Raw genomic sequence first — 23872 nt, 5'->3', positions numbered from 1 at the left:
CACTCCATTTTGCAGGCTGCAGAGAGATGTACTTGGAATGACTGAGGAGATGATCTGGTATTAACACTAATGTTTTGCCTTTTCAAATTGTCCCAGACTCCTATTTCATAACTATGAAAATGCAGCTTCTTTGTGGTTCGTTAAACAAAAAGGACATTAAATAGCTTTCTTCTTCATATATTCAAGTTTTTGTAAAGCACTTGTTCATAATTAAGGCTGTATGCACAAATAATGCAAAATATAGCAACATATATGTGGAGAATACAATGCAAAAGGTATCACAGTGGAATCAGAAACCAGTAAATCAATCAGATCATCTTATCACAGAGGTATCTGAAACCAGTAAGTCAGTCACATCATTTTTAGCTGTTCTTAACTTTTTGCTGTTTCCAAAAATGGTTGCCTGAGATTTCATGCTATACCACCTTCTTTCAGACTGCAGAGGTAGATATGTTTTTTTTTTGTTAAGGTCGATTTTAACGTAGGTCAGTTCAGTTAATGGTAAACCAGATCCAATCAGTGTTTGTGCAGATTTTCCAATACAGATCAAATTCCATTACAATGAATATCGTTACAACGAAATTGTCATTACGACTAAGTATTTTTATGGTCCCGGCGGTTTCCCCCTAAGATAGAGTCTATAGAAATCTTGTCACTACAAAATACACTCAGCAGATACTTTCATTACAACGAAGTGCCTAAAAGACCTTGAAATGCCTGAATGAATCAACCACAGATCAGTTAGTTCTGTGGTTGCAGCTCAGTTGTGCACAACGATCCCCAAACAGAAACATTGTAATTTTTTCTCTTTCTTCAAACTTTCCTTGTAGTTTTTTATTGCTGTGTTTGTTTTTCTGTGGTTTTAGTGATTACCTTTTGCTTATTCTACTTCAACACTTGAACAACATCCATAGTAATTTAACTCATTGTCACCCTCCTATAGAAATGGCAGATATGCAAAAATGCCAAATGTTCAAATTAGAAAAAAAGACATTGCCAGTGAATTCGGAATTTCGCCACAGACACTGTAAACTTTCTTGAAAGACCGAGCAAAAATAGAAGAAAAAGCCTTGGGCCTGTGAGCTGCTGTATTTGAAAACGTCGAAAAAGCCATTTTTATGTGGTTCAGTGATGCTCATTCAAGAAACATTCCTATTAGTGTCCACTCATTCAAGAAAAAGCAAAGTCACTGTCTATCTCCTTGGGCCACGAAGATTTTACTGCCAGCTGAGGTTGGCTAATTCGCTTTTAAGATCGTTTTGAAATTGTAGCCAAAGCATTCTGTGGGGAAGAAACTATAGGTCCAATTGAAAAAGCAAACGAATGGTGTGCAGGTGAAATGAGGAAAATCATTTCAGCTTATGAGCCTAAAGACATCTACAGTGCTGATGAGACTGGAATCTTCTACCAGCTGCTACTGCATTGCACTTTAGCACTCAAAGGAAAAAAATCTAAACAAAGGTTGACAGCTCTACTGTGCTACAATTCAATTGGCACCCACAAAGTTATTCCTCTCATCATTGGCAAGTCGACCAATCCTTGGTGTTTTAAGTGTGTTACATTCCTTCCCTGCGAGTATAAAGCAAACCAGCGAGCATGGATGACTCGAGACATTTTGGGAAACTGGCTGCGACAATTTAATAAGGATATGAAGAAGAAAATGAAGATTCTGCTTCTGATTGATAATTGTGCTGCCCACAGCATGCTTCCACATTTAGATAACGTTTGCGTTGAATTCCACCCACTCAATTGCACGGCAGTGCTTTAGCCATTGGATTTGGGCATCATTTGTACCCTGAAAGTGTATTATCACAAGGAAATGCTGAGAAAAATTCTCGTCAGCATAACTTGTAGGCAGGAGGAGATTAAAATTAACACGAAAGAAGTTATTGAAATCATTGCAAATGCCTAGACGCAAGTTAAACAAAGCACTATAGCGACAAATACAGAATCCCATTACTGCGAAAGTTTCATTACAACAAAATGTTTTGAGGTCCCTGGCACTTTGTGTAAAAGAATTTGCCCTGTATTATGAATGGTCTTTGAGTTGTGTCTGCAAAGAGAACACATACTGAAACAATAAATCAGAAAACTAAAAACTGATTGTAGACAGAACATGATGACTTTCTTGTAACAATTTCAATATCCCATCAGTGTTGTGGATGTCAGCTGTAATACAAAGAGGTTGAAGCAGCTAATAAGTCCTCCCATATTGCTGCATCTTTCCTTGTGTCCATATTGAGTCCTTTTGACTCTGTAACATTCAAGATTGGTTGCTGCCCAATTTAACTGATCTGCCGCCTCATTGCTGTATGCAGTCTCATCAATATGGTTAATCGATTGTGAGATCATAAGCAAATTTAATGATGTGGTTATTAATGTATCTTGATGCAGAGTCATGAATAAAGAGTGAACAAAGTCTGGAGCTGAGGTAGGAGCAATAAGACTCAGCTCTTTATTGGGAAGATAATATCAGAAAAATTTTGTATTCAAAACTCACTGCAATGAAAGACAGACTTCTAACAAAATCAGCTATGCCAAAGAGTAGTTCGACTGTTACAATTTTATAGGGGAGTCTTTTTACAACTTAAGACAGAAAACAAATTTCTTGTAATCACAGAACTTCTCAAGAATAGTTTCTGCAACCAGTTTGAGACAGTCAAAAGATTTTGTAGAATGGCTACAAGTCATCAGTGGATTGGGTTTATATTCAGTGGGTCTCAGCAGCAGTATGTTAATGTGAGGAATAAAGTACACTCATTCCCAATAGAAAAAAAAACTACTATATATACTCGCAGATAAGTTCTCCCGCAGATAAGTCGGGACTTGATTTTACTGTATAATTTCTGGTATTTTATAATATTGGTCATATAAGTCAATTGCAGAAAACTCACACTATTGGTTCAAGAGATTATGATATGCTAACACCCACCTGAGAGAGTAAACACGGAGCACAATGCCTTTTTCTTCTACAGTATGTATTGTGCCTACATGAGCACACGGTAATAACCAAACTATTCCGAAACAACATTTGCACTGATTCGTGTTTTTTGCATATCACACCTTCATACAACTTTATCATAAGTGCATCCCTTATCTACAATGAAGCATTCGATCAGAAGAAAATATGAAGCTGGTTTTAAATTAAACATCATTGAAGTAGCAAAAGAAATTGGTAACTGTGCTGCTGCCACAAATTTTGATGCGTCTGAGAAACTGATGTGAGATTGAAGGCAAGAAGATGTAAAAAAAAAATGTAAGTATCGCATTTTATGAATGGGTGGATAAGTTGGGGTCTGATTTTATGGTCGATGTTTTGGGTTTCAAGACCTGACTTATACTTGAGTATATTCAGTATTTAGTTATGACAAATAAAAAAAGGCAACACAGACATTACAATTAAATCACCTTCCTACCTTAATGGGGTGTTTCCCAACCTCGGTCCTGGGGACCCACTGTGGCTGTGGGTTTTTGTTTCAACCAGCTTCTGTTTTTAATTGGACTCCTGGGCTAATTAAGTGATTATTAAGTGATATTTCCCAAGCTCTATGTTTTTGGGAACAATATAGAAATTAGAAAAAGTAAGTTTGGTTATATATATATATATATATATATATATATATATATATATATATATATATATATATATAAAATGTACCAATCAGTTATATAGGAATAATGTATTTTTTTCTTTTCAACAATATTTTCATCTTGATTTTCATTCTACTTTTCTAGGTGTTCTAATTGTTGAATTAATCCATTATTTGCTAATTAGTGGGTCTGATGCTAAAGTAGTTGCAGTCTTTCATGATTCAGTGTTGTTTGCCTGGGTGTCTGCTCTGCTCATTTTTAATTGTCATTAATAAGATACAGTGAAGGGGGAAAACTGCACAGAGAAAGGGCAAAATATAATGAAATTAACAAAAGATGGTGAAGCATTTAAACCTATAGCAAAAGCAGAAATATTTCTAAATGTCGTATAAATGTAAAAATAATGCTGCTTTGCTTTTCTGAATGTAGAAGAAGAGAAAAAAATACCAGCTACTTAACTGAGATCAGTGTTATCATGTGTTGTCACTGATTAGGAATCTGGTGGGAACAAAAACCTGTAGCCACAGTGGGTCCCCAGAACAGAGTTTGGAAAGCACTGCCGTAATGTAACTACTGAAAAATGATAATGCTTCATAATCTGTTTGTTATTAGTAAAATTCTATCCATCTTTAAAGCTGCATTTCTCAATCAGTATCACAGAGAGCTGGTGCATTTCCAAACTTTATTTGGCTGAAGGTAGGAACTAACATTGGATGGAGTGCACGTCCACTGCAGTGCCCACTCATGCAAACACCCACACTCATGCAAAATGGAGCCAGTGGAGAATTTCTATTTACCCTAATCAACACACATCTTTGGGATGTTTTATATTAAAATAGGTCATCAAAAGAAAATTCCAAATAAACACAAGGAGACAATTCCATGCAGGTAGTGTCTCCACCAAGATTTAAACCCAGATGTGAGGCATGATGCTCAGCACTGTACTTGACCAGTGGATGCTCCTCCATCCAGAACAGTTCACCTGCCATCATTGCCCACTTTAAGCTTGAGAGGTCCCTTCACAATATGTATCCCTAGTGGCTTTTGCCATAGGATTTGGAATTCACCACTCCTACTTGATGCTAAGTAGCCATCACAATTCCAACTATGCTATAAGCCTCAGCAAAGACCTCCATTATTATGTGCAGCTTTCTCATTACCTTTTGTAGTGTTAATTATTTTTTGTTGTGCCAGTGAGTAAGATATTACTTTTAAATGTTTTTCTTGATGATGCATTTTTTGAGAGTTTATATTTAGAAGTAGCTGTGTTACCAGGCTTCGACCAGCAAATTTAATAACAGATTGGCCCTCAGTTATACTATCATTGGTGAATCAGGAGTATCAGAAGTACTAAATACTATGTAACCAACTATGTGCTTTTCTATATACATCATTTCTGTTTTGTTTTTATTTATTTACCAAAAGCAGGTAGTGTGCTGTTGTGGTAAAGGTTTTAGACTTAAGACTTTAAAACCTGAGGGTGCAGGTTCAAATCCTGCTACTGACACTGTGACCATGAGCAAGTCACTTCATCAGCCTGTGCTTGAATTAGAAACAACAAGAGAAATGTAACCAATTCTATTTCAAATGTTTTAAGTCACCTTGGATAAAGGTATTAGTCAAATAATAAGTAAAAATAGTATTATTAAATTCCTGGAGCTTCTTACTATTGAGCATGCTATACACAATTGTCTTTGAGTAAAACATTTTCTGTATTAGACCAATTACAGCTTTTCTTGGTGACTTGGTGGTACACAAAAGTGTATTTTTTATTGACATGGGTAACCAGTAGGAATAATATGAAATTTCAGTATATAATTTTTAGATGTTTTATGACAGGCTAATGTAATGAGGAGCTAGTTTGTGGGATGCAACAAGTTACTGATAAATTGGTGATAAAATCTACAGTCGCGTCTTTTCAACTCCTGGAAGGAGAAACTAGGAGTTGAAGCAGAATAATTTGGACTACATGAAAGGCTTTTAACTTTAGTGCAAACTTCATTGTCATTACATATCTTTTATACCATTAAGCATTGTAGGCCACCAAGCATATACTTGAATGAGCCTTATAGATCTTTTGAGACCAGGATGACTTGCTACTAAAGAATCATGACCAGTTCTAAATTTCTGGAATCTTCCAAAACCAAAGTATCTATTCAGAATAATAGTCTATATCCTGAGTTTGGTCTTTGTCACCAAACTGTCTAGTCAAAGCATGTACTTTGGCATATTTGTTTCCAACTCGATAAAATATTATGAAGTTAAATCAGTTGAAAAAGAGAGCCCATCTAGCTTGTCTAACATTTAATTTTTTGGTAGTTTTAAAATACATTATGTGATATTTTTATGGTAAGCCAGGATCTCTACTCTTCTAGGAGTAATTTTATGGCTAAATGATTTTGGTTCGTTCCAGTCAAGGACAGCCTTTCCATTTTTAAACCTGTACTTCTAATTGTAATTCCTAGACACAAAACCAAAAGTTGATGAAAATCACACTTTTCCAAACTGGCAAATAACTAATATTTTTAAACAGCCTCAAGAGCACTTTACGAACATGCTGAATATTGGTGTTAAAATGTAGAAATCATCGATATTGATTACAGTGCAAATGCCAAAAATATCAAAGAAAATGTAATTTACATATGAGTGAAATTCCTCAAGTACATTTACCAATATACTGTATAAAGTACCATGAGATACTCCTAATAATCAGAAGGAGTATTTAAATGTCATCTTCCTCTCATCTCCCTCACCCGATTGTGTTAAATTGTAAGCACTTCTAAGATCTAATTTAGTAAAAACTGTGAAATCAGTGACTTGATAGATTAATGGTATTATGAGTAGAAGCAGGTCATTATTCTTAACTGTGAATTTGTTATGTCTAGAAGGAACCATCTTTCTTTTCAACAAAAAAAGAATACTCTTCTGTGACTTCTATGGCTCTTCCCTCTGGACAAACTGGTAACAAATCAAAAGCACAACCATATGCTCTGTGAGAGGGTACCAAAAACATTAGAAAAATTGGGTTAAATTGTTGAACTTTGGTTTATTCAGCAAGAACACTGAAAAAATCATGGTGTGATCTTCACCAAACAATGTGTCAATGAAAGAGTGTTAAACAATTAACTATCCCAAGGAAAGGAAATAAAATGCTGTGTGAGGAAGGAGTATACATGAACAATTGCATGAAGGTCAGTTATTCGTCTTAAGAAGTCTACAATTAGGTCACAAATTAAAGAAACATCAGCAGAACTGAAAAAGAAGTGGTTTGTGCTCATTAACATGTGCTTATAGACCAGACAGGTTTCAGTGTAAGTTTTATAAAGAATGATGTGATCATCAACAACTATGTGAATTATCTTTCCATGAGCACATGCTAAATTTGCTCATGACGCTTCCTGTTCGGTAACTGAAAGATAAATATTAATTAAAAGCTATGCTAAAAAAACAAATATTTAAACATTATTATACTCATGCTACATTGATTAGTAAAACAGGAAATAATTTAAAATATTTTAATCTACATAAAGTCTTTAAAGCTATTTTTATAACATCACACATTAAAATATCAGGTTTTTCAAAAATGATGTTATCAAGTTTGTGATTTGTATGCATCAGTATAGAGAGGAGGCATTACCTGATTAAACACTTACATAAGAGCAAAATTTCATTTCAAATTTTGACACAATGCTAGGAAAAATATTGAAATTCAATACCATTTCCGATACCCTATACAGTATATTATGTACCTCAATAAAAAATGTCTTTAAATAAATTGCCATTCTGTACGCATTACCATTGATGAAAACAAATAACAGACATGTCAGTCATTAAATGAAAAAACTTCAGGTAGTGCAATCTTTTTTAAAAAGTAAGAGTAAAGTTCTGTAAACAATCCTTGAACCAACGATTACAGCCAGCGAAATCCAATCAACTTTCACTTTAGTCACCATCCCATAATTTAATTTAATTTCTGCTGTAATACATCGAGTATATTAGCACATGGAGAAGTAGCTTCACTGTTTATACAACGGAACATTGAAAAGTTATAGAGCCTCACTTTATACAAGAAATGTGATTAAATATAAATTTTAAAGTGCATGTAATAAAACAAAAAAGTAACATACTACGGCAACACACTTAAAAACATGGGAAACTGGCCCGCAGGTAAAATTATTATAGTCATATATCTCAATGCTTTAAACATTTAACTAACTACAAGAAACATTTTAACCTGTAGAAAAAACAAACATCAAATCCCAACTTCAAATGAAAGTTTAAAGGCTTATACAGATTAATGTTTCCATAATTTAGAACTTAGATACCTACCTCTTGAAATTCTTTGTATTGACTTGTGTATCGGTCCTTCAGGTAAAACTGACTAAATCTTTTGCTTGGCTAAATTGGTCGTGTTAGCCCCTTTAGTTGGTATTGTGCGGTACCAAATTTTGTATACAGTTTGAATGTATATTGTGGTTTTACATTCCCATTTGGCACTAAGCCAAAATATTTCTATAAGCCACTTGGCATGTGGTGATAGTAGTGCCGATGTCCATGACATTGTATATGGTGTACCACATGGATCGATACTGGGCTCACTTCTTTTTTCAATCTACATGCTTCCATTAGGCCAGATTCCATCAAAGCACAAGATGAACTACCACAGCTACACAGATGACACACAGCTTTACTTATCTATAGTAACTGATGACCCTGATACTCTGGCCTCTCTGACCCAATGTCTTACTTGCATTTCTGAATGCCTGAGTGGTAATTTTTCTCAAGCTAAATAAGGAAAAAAACAGAAATCATAGTGGGTGGAAAAAATATAGAGAATGCCTTGGAAGTAAACTTGATCCCTTACAATTAAATGTCAAGGTGGAGATAAATAATTTAGGTGTAATCATACATTAACCAGATTACTAGGACTGCATTTTTCCAAGAAACACTGCAAATGCTAAGCCTCTTATAATACTGCAAGATTCTTAGAAATTAATTTATGCTTTTGCTTTTAGTCAACACATTACTGTAATGCACTCCTTGGTCAAAATTAGCTCAGAATTCAGCAGCAAGAATCTTAGCCAGAAAAAGAAAATTTGAGCACATATCACCAGTTTTAGCATTGTTAAATTGGTTACATCTGTCCTTTAGAATTGACTTTAAAATGCCATTAATGGTATATAAAGCTTTAAATATTCTTGTTCCTCCCTGTATTTTGGAATGTTTGTCCTTCTACATTCTAAGTTGTAGCCTTAGATCTTCTTCTAATAGTGGTCTGATTTTTATTCCAAGAGCCAAGTACAAAAGAAGCAGCAAGGTGGCCTTTTGCTGTTATATACCAAAAATCCTTGATACTTTGCCAGCAATGATACACCAGGCTAACACTGTGAATCATTTATAAAAACTCCAAAAAAAATACTTTAGTTCTACTCCTAATAGAATACACATGCACATACTTATCATATTATCTTAATAGACAACACATGCACATACATGTAAAATTCCATTACAACAAATATCTTTACAACAAAAGTTTCATTACAACTAAGTATTTTTATGGTCCCAACAGTTTCCCTATATGACGGCAGTCTATAGTAATCTTGTTACTACAAAGTACATTCAGCAGATACTTTCATTACACAAAGTGCACAAAAGACCTTGAAATGCCCGAATGAATCATCCACAGAGCAGCTAGTTCCGTGGCCGCAGCTCAGTTGTGCACAACGATCCCCAAACAGAAACATGGTAATTTTTTTTTTCTTTCTTCGAACTTTTCTCGTACTGTTTTTTTTTTTTTGTCTTTTTTGTTTCCTGCAATTTTCAGTAATACCTCTTGCTTATTGCTCGTCAACATTTGAAAAACATCCATTGGAATTTAACTCATTGTCACCCTCCAATAGAAATGGCAGACACGAAAAAACGATAACAGTTCATATTAGGAAAAAAAAACTTTACTTTTTTGCAGCTCTTGGTTGCGGCAAAAAGAAAAAAAGACGTTGCCAGTGAATTCGGAATTTCGGCATCAACGTTGTTAACCTTCTTGAAAGACCGTGCAAGAAAAGAAGGAAAATTTTGGGTTGCAAACGTATGTGAACTGCTGCATTTGAAGATGTCGAAAAAGCAGTTTTTATGTGGTTCAGTGATGCTCATTCAAGAAACATTCCTATTAATGCGGCACTCATTCAAGAAAATGTGAGGCTTGTAAACTCCCTTGGGATCTCACCCAACTAGACAGCACGCCGAACAGCGTCCCGGAAGTGCGATTTCCGCGTCTATGAAAGACTATTTATCTGTTGCCAGGGCAACAGCAGGCTCAAAGCTATGCTGTGTCTCTCAGCTATGCTGCGTCTATCCAGCAAAGAAAACAGAAAAGATCTCGATGGGTGGTGTAAGGTGCATTGTAAATGCAGGTAACAGGATTACTTGATCACTGATCTGGCCACGACCCTGCCTGACTGCTGTGTCCGTGTATAGCAGATTGGCAGATCACACTACAATAAATAAGTGTGCCGTTCCTGTTTCAAGATGAATAAAGCTGGTTTTGCTAAAGTACTGAGACTAAGCCCCTGGGAGTTCGTTGTAACGGAATTTTACCTGTAATTATCATATTCTTCATGGATTTGCAAACTTTATTAGTCTCTACTGTTCTCTGCTCTCCTTTCCAGTTTTTCTGGGGTGTTGCTTTGTGCCACCACACCTGACCAAGGCACTGTGCACTCACCTTTGATGCCTGAATAAAGGCAGTGCCCCAAGTGTTCAAGAGACACATGACATTAAATACGGAATGACTTAAGAAGATTTACTTTACATCACTTTACAGCATGACCATTCGGGGCTGGGTGATCTTTTGACTTTGGAACTCCTACAGATTTTGTCTTGTTTTCCAGCTTATCTTTTTTGTTTTTTCTGTCCTCTCGACCATTTGATCTTATCAGTGGATTCATTTTTACAGACATACAATATGATATATTTATGTTACGTAAGCCTGTATTTCTTACTTTTTTATTATTATTTGCTTTTACTTTCTTGTAACTCTTCACTTGACATCTTGTAAAGCACTCTAAGCTACATTATATGCATGAAAATGTGCTATAGAAATAAATGTTGTTGTGGTTTTTGCTATCTTATTAACACCTGGAAGTGAGTAAAAATGGACTTGCAATTCTAGCCATTACTATTGGTAGCCTACAAGGTTCAATTGTCAAAAACGAGAGCAAACCAGAAGTGTATATGTAATATTGGCTATGAAATCAATGCCATGAAAAATCAATATTGAAACTATTTTTAAAATGTTACAGTCTGTACTTAATATTTTAATACAGTTGAAAACCCTACTCCTGATGCATTAATGTTCCAAATCCCTCCTTTTCACGATTGTCCCAACATTAATGTTATATTTGTGAAGTCAAATTTGTCAATTTAAGATTAATGTAGCATTTCTGAAATCATGCAGCCATTATTCCGTTGTTTTTATGTTGCCACACTTAAGTGTGAAGATATTGTTAGTGACATAACTTATGCTGTTGTACTAATCCAGAATTAGACACTGAATGGGATTGACTGTAACTGTATCCCATTTACTCATGTTCTGTTTGAATATATGTGCCCTATGTACTTTCACTATGTTTGTCACATTTTAGTTGTTATACTAATGACCATTACTTTGGCTTCAAAAATGCAATGAACAACACAAACCTGAAGTTTGATGATTTATTTTACAGCAGTTAAGTATTATGAGTTTTATGAGCTCTACTAACCTTGTATCTCTTCAATTATGTCCTTCCACTAACTCATGTTGTATATCATAAACATTTAAAGCATTATGAGCTAACAGTATAAAGGTCTGCCAATATGGAAGTTCCAAAACACTAGCTAAGTACATTTTATTTTGTAAACATGAATGGATTGTTGGGCAGGCAAATGTAGCCACCATTTCAATTTCATTCAGAGGATTAATGTGAGCCTTCATTAATTTACAAAGGGTGCAGTACTAGAAAGCATTTAATCACACACATGCACACACATGCACACACACACACAGTCTTTTTTAAGGGGACAGATTATTTTATATCTTTCCTGCAAAAATATATTGGAAACCAAGAAGGAGCCAGAGTTAATCAATGAAATCACCAGAATACAGCAAGAATATGCAAGGCCTCCAAATGAGGCACTTTATAGTTAAAGACAGTTTTTAAAATCAGAATTTAACCTCTTGACAACAAAAGAAACGGAACAGCTCATCTTTAAATTCCATCCATCCATCCATTATCCAACCCTCTATATCCTAACACAGGGTCACGGGGGTCTGCTGGAGCCAATCCCAGCCAACACAGGGCGCAAGACAGGAACAAATCCCCAGCTGGGCACCAGCTCACCACAGGGCACCCACACACACACACCAAGCACACACTAGGGACAATGCACAAATCTGCAGGTCTTTGGACTGTGGGAGGAAACCGGAGCACTCAGAGGAAAACCATGCAGACACGGGGAGAACATGCAAACTCCACGCAGGGAGGACCCGGGAAGTGACCTCAGGTCTCCTTTCTGCCAGGCAGCAGCGCTACCACTGCGCCACCGCGCTGCCATCTTTAAATTCTATGAATGTGGAGAGAGTTGCTAATAAGATCTTGCCTTATCAAATCCACTAGAGTTAAGTTTATAGCATAATCACAGAAATTAACAACACAGATGGAGATAAAATCATTGACCATAAAAATATAACCAACACTTTTAGAGAGTACTATAAGTCCTTATATTGTACCCAGTTTAAAGATAAGACAAAACCTAATGAGTCTTTTGACGCATTGCAAATACTACAGCAAGATACTGTTATTGCAGAGGAACTGGACACACCTCTGACAGTCTCAGAATTACTAGATGCTATAAACTTACTCCAGTGTGGGAAAGCAGCAAGCCCTGATAGATACCCAGCAGAATTTTTAAAAAAAACACAATTACTTAGTTCCACTACAATTAGTAACATTTATAGAAGCTAGAGACAACAAAATTCTAACAAAAGCTTTTTGCCAAGCATCAATTACAGTCTTTCCAAAGAAAAATAAGGACTTATTTTAATGTACAGACCAATTTCTCTTCTGAATAATGATGTTAAGATATTCTCCAAAGCTCTAGCTAGAAGGATTGAAAAACTGCTTCCCTCTGTAATATCATAAGACCAAACCCTGTTTATTAAAGGCAGACACTTAGCTTTTAATATTAAACGTTTATATAATGTAACATACTCACCCATAAAATCTAACACACCAGAGATCTTGTTATTATTGAACAAAGAAAAAGTATCTGACATAGTTGAATGGTACTGCCTATTCCCCACGTTGCACAAACTGCCCAAATATATGTGCATGGATCAAACTACTCTATAACAGTCCAGAAACCTCTGTCTGTATTAACAACTGCAAACTAGAATGTGGTTACTTCACAAGGATGCCCCCTATCATTATTGATCTTTGCAAGTGTCATTGTGCCATTCGTCATTCACTTCTGAAATGTATCAGAGATAAAGGGGATTACCAAAGAAAGTCTTGAACAGAAAATGTCACTGTATGCAGATAATATGATACTTTATATTTCACACCCACAAATTCAATACCAGAATTCCTCAATGCACTAGCAGAATTTCAAAAGATGTTTGGGCTCAAGATTAATTTGAATAAATGTGTGCTTTTTCTAGTGAACTTTTTACAACATAGGCTGGGCAACTTCCCATTTATTTTAGCAGATCAGTTTAAATACCTAGGTGTAAACATCACAAGTAAATATTGTGGCCTGCAGGGGGCACACCAACACAGACACCAGAAACAAGTTCTGCACACAACATATGTTTATTCTTGAGGGGAAACAGTTCTCCATCTTTCCCTCCTGCAGCACAGTAAAAACAAGGTACCTTTTTCTCTCTGTCTTCTCTCTTTCTCTCCTTCTCCTATTTTCCTTCGCTCCACTCCTCCTCCAGCAACCGTCATCTCACTCCCTCCCGACTCTGGGTCGTGGAGTAGTGGCAGATGGATCATTTAATAGAGCACCCAGAAGAGCTCCACTGTCAAGATAAACATCCTTCCCAAGCTTCTATTTCTGTTTCAGAGAATCCTTATATACATTAACAAACCATTCTTTAAGAAATTAGATTAAATTATAATATATATATTGGAATTTGAAACATTCACACCTCCAAAGGGAGACTCTACAATGACCTAAAGCAGAAGGGGCCATTGAACTACCTAATTTTCAATTTTATTACTGGGAGCCAATTATATAAGCTGTAAAGACCTGGACAGCAATTAATATTGATTGATGAATATACACAAAGCTGGCTTACAATAGAAATAAAATCTTGCTGTACTTCTTTATATGCCCTGCTTTGTGTCCATCAATCATTCAGAATATGGAACCAATGGCACTTTAAGACGGAGAAACTTTTATCTGTTGCGCCTTTACATGATAATCACTGTGGTAGACGACCAAGGACCTTTTTCCCACTGGGACACCTGCAGCAGGAAAGGACCAGGAGAAGGGCAATATCTCCCCTGGACGCAAGAGGGCAGCCCCCCTGGATTTCATCAGGGGCCATGGATATGAAGCTGGGGAGCTCAACCCTGTGGGGACCCATGGCCACCACCCAGATGGTCCTGAAGCCCTGGAGAACAGCACAGTTCCGCCACACCAGGAAGTACTGCTGAACCAGGAACTGTGTACGCCCGGAGTGCTTCCGGGTGCAAGGGCAGCACTTCTGCCACACTAGGAAGTGCTGCCAGAAGACCATCACCGAGCACATCTGGGGCGGGATAAAAGGGTGGAAAAGGACGGAGCTTGCAAGAGAGGAGTGGAGACAATTGAAGGAATAAGGACTGAGTACATTGTGGTTTGTGCACGCTATTGTGTGTTGTTGTGTTACAAAATAAACGGTGTGTGTATTTTGGACATCGTGCGCCTCAGTGTCTGTCTGTGTCCAGGCTATCTTTCACAACAATAACAACATTTATTTATACAGCACATTTTCATACAAATAATGTAGCTCAAATTGCTTTACATGATGAAGAAAGAGAAAAAAAGACAAAGTAAGAATTAAAATAAGAGAACACTAATTAACATAGAATAAAAGTAAGGTCCGATGGTCAAGGAGGACAGAAAAAACAAAAAAACTCCAGACGGCTGGAGAAAAAATAAAATCTGCAGGGGTTCCAGGCCATGGGACCGCCCAGCCCCCTCTAGGCATTCTACCTAACATAAATGATCAGTCTCACTGTATTCAGGGTTCTCATGGAAGGACTTGATGATTACGGTCACGTGGACGTCTGGCCTTTAATCCATCAATGTAGGGACATTGCGGTGCTTTGATTAGGTGGTGGTGGTGCAGATCGCCACCACAGAAAACCAGATAAAGAACAGAAGAGAAAGTAGGGGTTAATAAGGATTGTGGAGCCACCATGAATAATAATAATAATTAATTGAATATACAGAGCATCAGGATTAAACTAAAATGAAGTTATGAGAAAGCCATCTTAAAGTAATGTGTTTTTAGAAGTTGTTTTTAAAGTGCTCCACTGTATTAACCTTGCGAATTCCTATTAGCAGGCTATTCCAGATTTTAGGTTCATAACAGCAAAATGCCATCTCACCACTTCTTTTAAGTTTAGCTCTTGGAATTCTAAGCAGACACTCATTTGAAGATCTAAGGTTACGATTTGGAGTGTAAGGTGTAAGACATTCCGAAATATAAGATGGAGCGAGATTATTTAAGGCTATGTAAACCATAAACAGTATTTTAAAGTCAATTCTGAATGACACAGGTAACTAGTGTAGTGACATCAAAACTGGGGTGATGTGTTCGGATTTTCTTTTCCTAGTTAGGATTCTAGCAGCTGCATTCTGCACTAGTTGCAAACGATGGATGTCTTTTTTGGGTAGTCTTGAGAGGAGTGCGTTACAGTAATCTAGTCTACTGAAAACAAAAGCGTCAACTAATTTTTCAGCATCTTTCAATGATATAAGAGGTCTAACTGTTTTTAGATAGATAGATAGATAGATAGATAGATAGATAGATAGATAGATAGATAGATAGATAGATAGATAGATAGATAGATAGATAGATAGATAGATAGATAGATAGATAGATAGATAGATAGATACTTTATTAATCCCAAGGGGAAATTCACATAATCCAGCAGCAGTATACTGATACAAAGAAACAATATTAAATTAAATAGTAATAAAATGAAAAAAATTAAAATAAAATTAATATTAGCATTTACTCCCCCGGGTGGAATTGAAGAGTCGCATAGTGTAGGGGAGGAACGATCTCCTCAGTCTGTCAGTGGAGCAGAACAGTGACAAAAGTCTGTCACTGAAGCTACTCCTCTGTCTGGAGATGACACTGTTCAGTGGATGCAGTGGATTATTCATGATTGACAGGAGTTTGCCTAGTGCCCGTCGCTCTGCCACAGATGTTAAACTGTCCAACTTTATTCCTACAATAGGGCCTGCCTTCTTAACAAGTTTGTCCAGGCGTGAGGTGTCTTTCATCTTTATGCTGCAACCCCAGCACACCACCGCGTAGAAGAGGGCACTCACCACAACCGTCTGGTAGAACATCTGCAGCATCTTACTGCAGATGTTGAAGGATGCCAACCTTCTCAGAAAGTATAGTCTGCTCTGACCTTTCTTACATAGAGCATCAGTATTGGCAGTCCAGTCCAATTTGTCATCCAGCTGCACTCCCAGATATTTATACGTCTGTACCCCTGCACACAGTCACCTCTGATAATCACAGGGTCCATGAGGGGCCTAGGCCTCCTAAAATCCACCACCAGCTCCTTGGTTTTGCTGGTGTTAAGGTGTAAGTGGTTTGAGTCACACCATTTAACAAAGTCTTTGATTAGCTTCCTGTATTCCTCCTCCTGCCCACACCTGATGCAGCCCACAATAGCAGTGTCATCAGCGAACTTTTGCACGTGGCAGGACTCCGAGTCATATTGGAAGTCTGATGTATATAGATTGAACAGGACCGAGAAAGTACAGTCCCCTGGCGCCCTGTATTGCTGAACACAATGTCAGACCTGCAGTTCCCAAGACGCACATATTGAGGTCTGTCTGTAAGATAGTCCACAATCCATGCCACCAGGTGTGAGTCTACTCCCATCTCAGTCAGCTTGTCTCTAAGGAGCAGAGGTTGGATGGTGTTGAAGGCGCTAGAGAAGTCCAAAACATAATTCTTACAGCACCACTGCCTCTGTCCAGGTGGGAGAGGGATCGTGTAGCATATAGATGATGGCATCCTCCGCTCCCACCTTCTCCTGGTATGCGAACTGCAGAGGGTCAGGGCGTGACGGACCTGTGGCCTCAGGTGGTGAAGCAGCAGCCGCTCCATGGTCTTCATCAGATGTGACGTCAGAGCAACAGGCCGGAAGTCATTCAGCTCACTAGGACGTGATACCTTTGGGACAGGGTGATACAAGATGTTTTCCAAAGCCTTGGGACTCTCCCTGTTCCAGGCTCAGGTTGAAGATGCGCTGTAGAGGACTCCCCAGTTCCAACGCACATGCCTTCAGCAGTCGTGGCGATACACCATCTGGACCTGCTGCTTTGCTGGCACGAAGTCTTTTCAGCTCTCTGCTCACATGGGCTGCTGTAATTGTGGGTGGGGATGTCTCACCTATGCTGGTATCAGCAGAAGTATGGTTGGAGGGTGCAGTACTTCGAGGTGAGAGTGGGTTACTGTGATCAAACCTATTAAAGAAGTTGTTCATTTGGTTTGCTCTCTCCACGTCTGTCTCGATGGCGGCACCCCACTTCGAGCTGCAGCCAGTGATAATCTTCATCCCATCCCACACTTCCTTCATGCTGTTGTTCTGCAACTTCTGCTCCAGCTTTCTCCTGTACTGCTCTTTCGCCCCTGAGCTGGACTCGAGTTCCTTCTGCACGCACTTGAGCTCATGCTGATCACCACCTTTAAAAGCCCTTTTCTTCTGGTTCAAAAGGCCCTTGATGTCACTTGTAACCCATGGCTTGTTGTTAGCATAGCAGCATACTGTTCTTACTGGAACTACAATGTCCATACAGAAGTTGATGTAATCAGTTGTGCATTCAACAGCCTCTTCAATGTTCTCACTATGTGACCCAAGCAATATATCCCAGTCTGTAGTTCCAAAGCAGTCTCTCAGAGCCTGCTCTGCCTCAGGGGACCACTTCCTGAATGAGCGTGTAGTTGTAGGTAGTGCCCTCACTCTTGGTTTGTATTGAGGCTGAAGCAGAACCAGGTTATGATCTGCTTTCCCAAGCGCAGGCAGCGGGGTGGCGCTGTATGCGTCTTTAACGTTTGCATACAGTAGGTCGATAGTCCTGTTTCCCGAGTGTTACAATCCACATACTGGGAGAAGGCAGGTAATGTTTTGTCCAGCGTTACATGGTTAAAGTCTCCAGCGATTAGCACAAGTGCCTCAGGGTGCTGCGTTTGTAACTTACCAACTGCGGAATGGATGATGTCACTTGTCATCTCCGCGTTCGCTTGCGGGGGGATGTAAACAATAACAGCAATCACGTGTCCAAACTCTCTGGGCAAGTAATAGGCGCGCAGACTTACGGCCAACAGTTCGATGTCCCTGCAGCAAGTGGAGATTTTTATATTTCTTAAGTGAAAAAATGCTGTCCTAGTAATCTGATTAATATGCAATTTAAAATTCAGGTCAGAGCCAATAGTTACCCCTAAATTCTTTACCTCCATCTTGACATTTAATCCTAATGCATCAAGTGTACTTCTAATAACCTCATTATATCCATTATTGACAATCACTAAAATTTCAGTTTTCTCTTTATTTAGCTTGAAAAAATTTCTATTCATCTATTTAGAAACACAAGTAAGACATCTATTTAGAAACACAAGTAAGACATTGTGTTAGTAAATCAACAGAGTTGGGGTCATCAGGTGCTATTGATACAGCTGCATGTCATCAGCATAGCTGTGATAGCTCACGTTATGCCCCACGATAATCTGACCTAACGGAAGCATGTAGATCGAAAAGAAAAGAGCAGCTGACTCAGGATAGAGCCTTGTGGAACACCATATCGGAGATCAAGTGTCTTTGAGTTATAATTACCACAACTAACAGAGAATTTTCTACCAGCCAGGGACGAATTCAAACCAATTTAAGACACTGCCAGAGAGGCCTAAGGCTAAGACTAAGGCGATTTCTAAGAATATTGTGATCAATGGTATCAAATGCGGCACTAAAATCTAAGAGGATAAGAACAGATAAACGGCCTCTGTCTGCATTTACCCACAAGTCATTTATTACTTTAACAAATGCAGTTTCTGTGCTGTGATTTGTTCTAAAACCTGACTGAAACTTATCAAGAATAGCATGTTTATTGAGGTGGTCATTTAGCTGCATAATGACTGCCTTCTCTAGAATTTTACTTAAGAAAAGCAGGTTAGAAATGGGTCTAAAATTTTCAAAAGCAGAGGAGTCAAGATTATTTTTCTTGAGTAGGGGCTTAACTACAGCAGTCTGGGAAGACCCCCATATCTAATAATAAGTTTACTAAAGTATGTCAAGAATACTATCAATTAGGACGCAGGTGGAAGGTCTCAGTTGAGAAATTATTCTACGTAAAGCAGGTAAATCTATCCTGGTGAAAGAATTTAATTTGTTTATAACAGAGTACTGGGGCTTAAAAGGACCAGTGTTGGGGAGATATACTACTGTATATTACTTCTGATATACATTTTTTGAAAAATACAGCAATAACCTAACAAGTTTCACTGGAAGCATTCTGGAGGCATTCCATTGAGTTACCTGGGTTTAGCAGACGATCAATCGTAGAGAATAAGACTCTGGGATTACTAGCGCTATTATTTGTAATACTAGAGAAATAACAGTGCCTCTCAAGACGGACTGTGTTATTGTATTCTGTTATTTTAACCTTAAATATCTCATAGGGGATAGTTAGTTTAGTTTTTCTCCATTTACACTCAGCTCTCCGGCATGTTCTTTTTAAATCAGACACTCTTTCAGTCTTCCGTGGTATAACAATGCTAGAAGATTTTTTAAGTGTCTTTTCAGGAGCGACTATGTCAGCAGTAGCTCTCACTTTAGTAGTAAAGTTTTCCACCTTACTATTGACAGTATCCTCACTATTATAGTTAGCACTACAAACTGACTAGTTGCTTAGAATGTAAGTCAATTTTAAAGCTGCTGATGAATCAAAGAAGCGTTTTTTAACAATATGCTTCACATCACCTTTTTCTACTCTCTCTAACCTACACAGCATTTAATGTTTGGAAAATGTCCAGGATTAAAACACTTAAAGGACTATATATAGATAATGTCCTTAAATCTTATGAACAATTATGTTTCCAATTTAACTTCCCATCAACACAATTTTTCCACTATTTTTGAATCATAAACTTTGCTAAAAGGAACTTGCCCAATGTTTCTCATCTCCCACCCATTTCTCCTTCTGAGGAAATACTGATCAGTCTTAAAGACTCGGACAGCATCTTAATAATATATAAAAACATTTTTAAGTCTCTCCCTTTCAAAGATCCTAGGGTACATTGGAGAAAGAATCTTTCACTTAATCTCAGAAAAGGAGTGGAAGGCTGCCATGCACAGAATACACTCCAGCTCCATATGTGCAAATCATTCAATCATCTAACTTAAAATCTTTTATTAAACACATTTATCTTGTTTAAAATTGTCCAAAATGTATCCAAGCCAAGATTCAAGATTGCAGTTTTGCTTCAGCCTTACTGGGCCACATGTTTTGGTAGTGTACCAGTGTAACACCATTCTGGACAAAAATCTTAAAAGCAAATACTAAAAAAAAAAAAAAACAGAAAGTAAATGAAGCTCAGTAAGGTCTCCGTATTCACAGGGGTTACATTTTAATAACATCGGCAAAAACTGGAATTTATGAATATTAGTGTTTTCACTAGTGCCTATCAGACAGCCATGTAGTCACAATTACTCCTAACCCATTAACAGCAGTGGTTTGGTGTACTCACAGATAGGCTTAAAGAGGAGAAGGACAACTTGACTATAATCAACTGCAAGAATGCCAGCCCACCTGTTATAAGTCAATGAGTAACAGATGTTCTGTACTATTCCAAATCAGAAAATGTAATACTCAGAGGATCTGTTCAAAATTTTTTTAAATATGGCAAGGCAATCAAATCTTAGAATAAGCATTTACTGTATATCATGGAAAATCACATTCTCCTTTCTTTGTTGTTTTTAAAGATTTGCTAATGTTGTAGTCTCTCCTCTTTTTCTCTCAGGTGGTGGATAAATTATGTTTTTTTAAATTTGACATGATTGTATGGAATGTTACTTCTTCAAATGAAATCAATAAAAAAATGAATTTCTTGCAAAGGTAACTTTAACAGTCAAACAAAACAAATATGGATATGTGGCAAAGATCAAAACTGAGTTACTGTTAACAGGAGTCTGAATGTAGTATTAGTAACTTATATCAGCTGATATACTTAAACACAGCCACTATGGATTTTTAGACTTATTTTTGCCATTGCAACTTTTCTCTCGCATTGCTCAGAGACTATGCCCTCTCCTGATAGATGTCATCTGTGAAACAGAAAACACAGCCATCTGCTGCGTCCTGTTGCAATTCAACTTAGTTATCTAAGTGGCCTTTAAAGTATGGCCAGATCTCCTTATTTGCAAGATCTGTATCCATAAAATCAAATATTCATGGAAGGAAGTTATTAAGTTGACATCACTTCCTCAGCCCCTTCCCTAGCTTCACAATAAAATGAATAAAATAATATAACAACCTCAAATCTCAGTCTCAACTGATCCTTCTTTATCTATATTAACAGAAACTCCCACAGCAAGAAATTAACCTTGTGTGGTACGTCATTTTTTTCTTCTTTTACTTAAATTGTATACATGTAATTGTTAAGAGAATTATTTTTTTGTGTTTTGTAAAATGTATAGGGTGGTTCAGATCTAATTATGCAATTTTCATTACGCTATAGCTTATGTTTATTACATAGAGAATTCACAAAAAATACTTTTTGTTGCCGATAGATGGCAGCACCTGCCCTGCATTCCAAAATGGCGGGGAGACGGTTGTCAGTCAAACAGTGGGTGCTATGTGTTCGCCTTTTCATAATTGCATAATTAGATCTGGACCACCCTGTATACAAGTATGTAAACAAAAGCCTATTAAAAATTATTATTTTAATTCTATCTATTAATTGCAGTTCTAAATCCCTTTTATAGTTCATTAAAGTTTTTTTTATCTCTTAAATACACTAGTTGGATTCACTTAAGTGAAAACTACTTAAAATTCCATGTTTAAGTGAAAACACTAATATTCATGAATTTCAGTTTTTGCAGATGTTATTAAAATGTAACCCCTGTGAATATGGAGACCTTACTGAGCTTTATTTACGTTGTTTTTGTTGTATATTTTGCTTTTAAGTTGTTTTTATACCAATCGTATATGAAGCAGAAGTAAGTGGATACCTACCAAGATGTTAGTAACCCAACAACAGAGAGGGTGACAACTTTTGCCAGTTCTTCTTTGAGCTGTACCTGATATGTCTGCTTTTCTCATCCTATCTCTAATGCTGTGCCCAGACACCTTGTGAAGGATAATAATTTCTGCCACTCCATGATGTACTTCTTTCGATCACTACCCACAGTTCGTGACCGATGAGAGTGAGGGTAAGAACGTAAATCGACCAGTAAAGATTTTAGTCTTTCGACTCAGCTCCCTCTTCACTACAACTGACCAGTACAACATCTTCATAACTGTGGATGCTGCTTCAATCCACCTGTCAATCTCCTGTTCCCTTCTTCACTCATGTGTGAAGAAGATCCTGAGATACAGTATTTCAGCCCCTGTGCTTGAGGCACCACCTCATCCCCAACCCAAAGAGGACTTTCCACTCTATTCTTGAGAACCATGACTTCGGACTTGTAGGTGCTGATCCTCATCATGGCTGCTTCACACTCAACTCATTAGAGAAAGGCTGGTCTTAACTTTTGACTAACAAACTTTGCACTCTGCTCTTAATTGCTTCTCATTTCTAGGTCCATCTCATTAACAATACTGTCTTCTTTCTGAGTCATTATATGAATAGGCATGAACGTACACATTTCTCCATGTTTTTAATTCTTTTCTTTTACTGCCTCTCTTTGCATATGCTGATTAGAGATGAGTAAACACCACTGAGCTGGCAAAATCACAGAAATATTTGGGAACTTTGCCAAACTCAGTAAAATGCATTCAAGTTAAAGGAGGAACTGAGCTAGCTTTGACTGAATGGTAAAATGGAAAAATGAAATGAAATGAAATGAATGGTGTTTGGCTTGTTCCTGAAGTCTAGGGAATCATCAGTAAACTATGCTGAACTGATTATTGTGTCCAAAAATGTGACCTCAGCTGTGAGGCAACAGTGCTAACCACTGTGCCACCGTGTCTGAAAAAACACACCTTTAAGGCTTGTTTAAACACTGTAGCTGGGTACATGGCTAATTATGCATACTGAAGCGGGTTGGCTACACATTTCCAAAACCATTTTGGGAGCCTCTTGAATCCGCTCCTTCAATAGTAATACCCGAGTTGATGAGCCATAGTAAGTAATGTCACACACTGTCTGCAATGGATGGGTGTAAAATTTTGTTCAACAAGTGCCCTTAAAATAAAATCCAAATAAACAGTAAAACAGTGCAGTGCTTATTCCCATAATAAAACAAATAATTCAATAAATAAATAATCCCATGTTCAAGGTGATTTTCAAAAAACAAATAAATACATTAGAACATTAGTGCAATCTAGACGAGAACAAGCGATTCAGCCCAACAAAGCTCGCCAGACCTATAAACTCCATTCTTCTAAAAAACATTAGGAGGAGTTTTAAAAGTCCCTAAAGTCTTACTGTATACCATGCTACTTGGTAGCTTATTCCAAGTGTCTGTGGTTCTCTGTGTAAAGAAAAACTTCCTAAGTTTGTGTGAAATTTGTCTCAATCCACTATACTAATTCATTTTATAATTTTAAACACTTCAGTCATGGCACTTCTTAATATTCTTTTACTTAAACTTTTAATCTTTCCTCCTAATTCATCCCCTGTAGAACCTGCAATGAGCCTATTCACTCTTCTCTGGACTTTGTCTAGCACTGCTATGTCCTTTTTCTAGCCTGGAGACCAAAACTGCACACAGTACTCAAGATGAGGCCTCACCAGTGTGTTATAAAGCTTGAGCATAACCTCATTGGACTTGTACTCTACACATCA

Source organism: Polypterus senegalus, chromosome 3 (genome assembly GCF_016835505.1).
Source record: "Polypterus senegalus isolate Bchr_013 chromosome 3, ASM1683550v1, whole genome shotgun sequence".
NCBI lineage: Eukaryota > Metazoa > Chordata > Cladistia > Polypteriformes > Polypteridae > Polypterus > Polypterus senegalus.
This window is presented reverse-complemented; position numbering follows the sequence as displayed.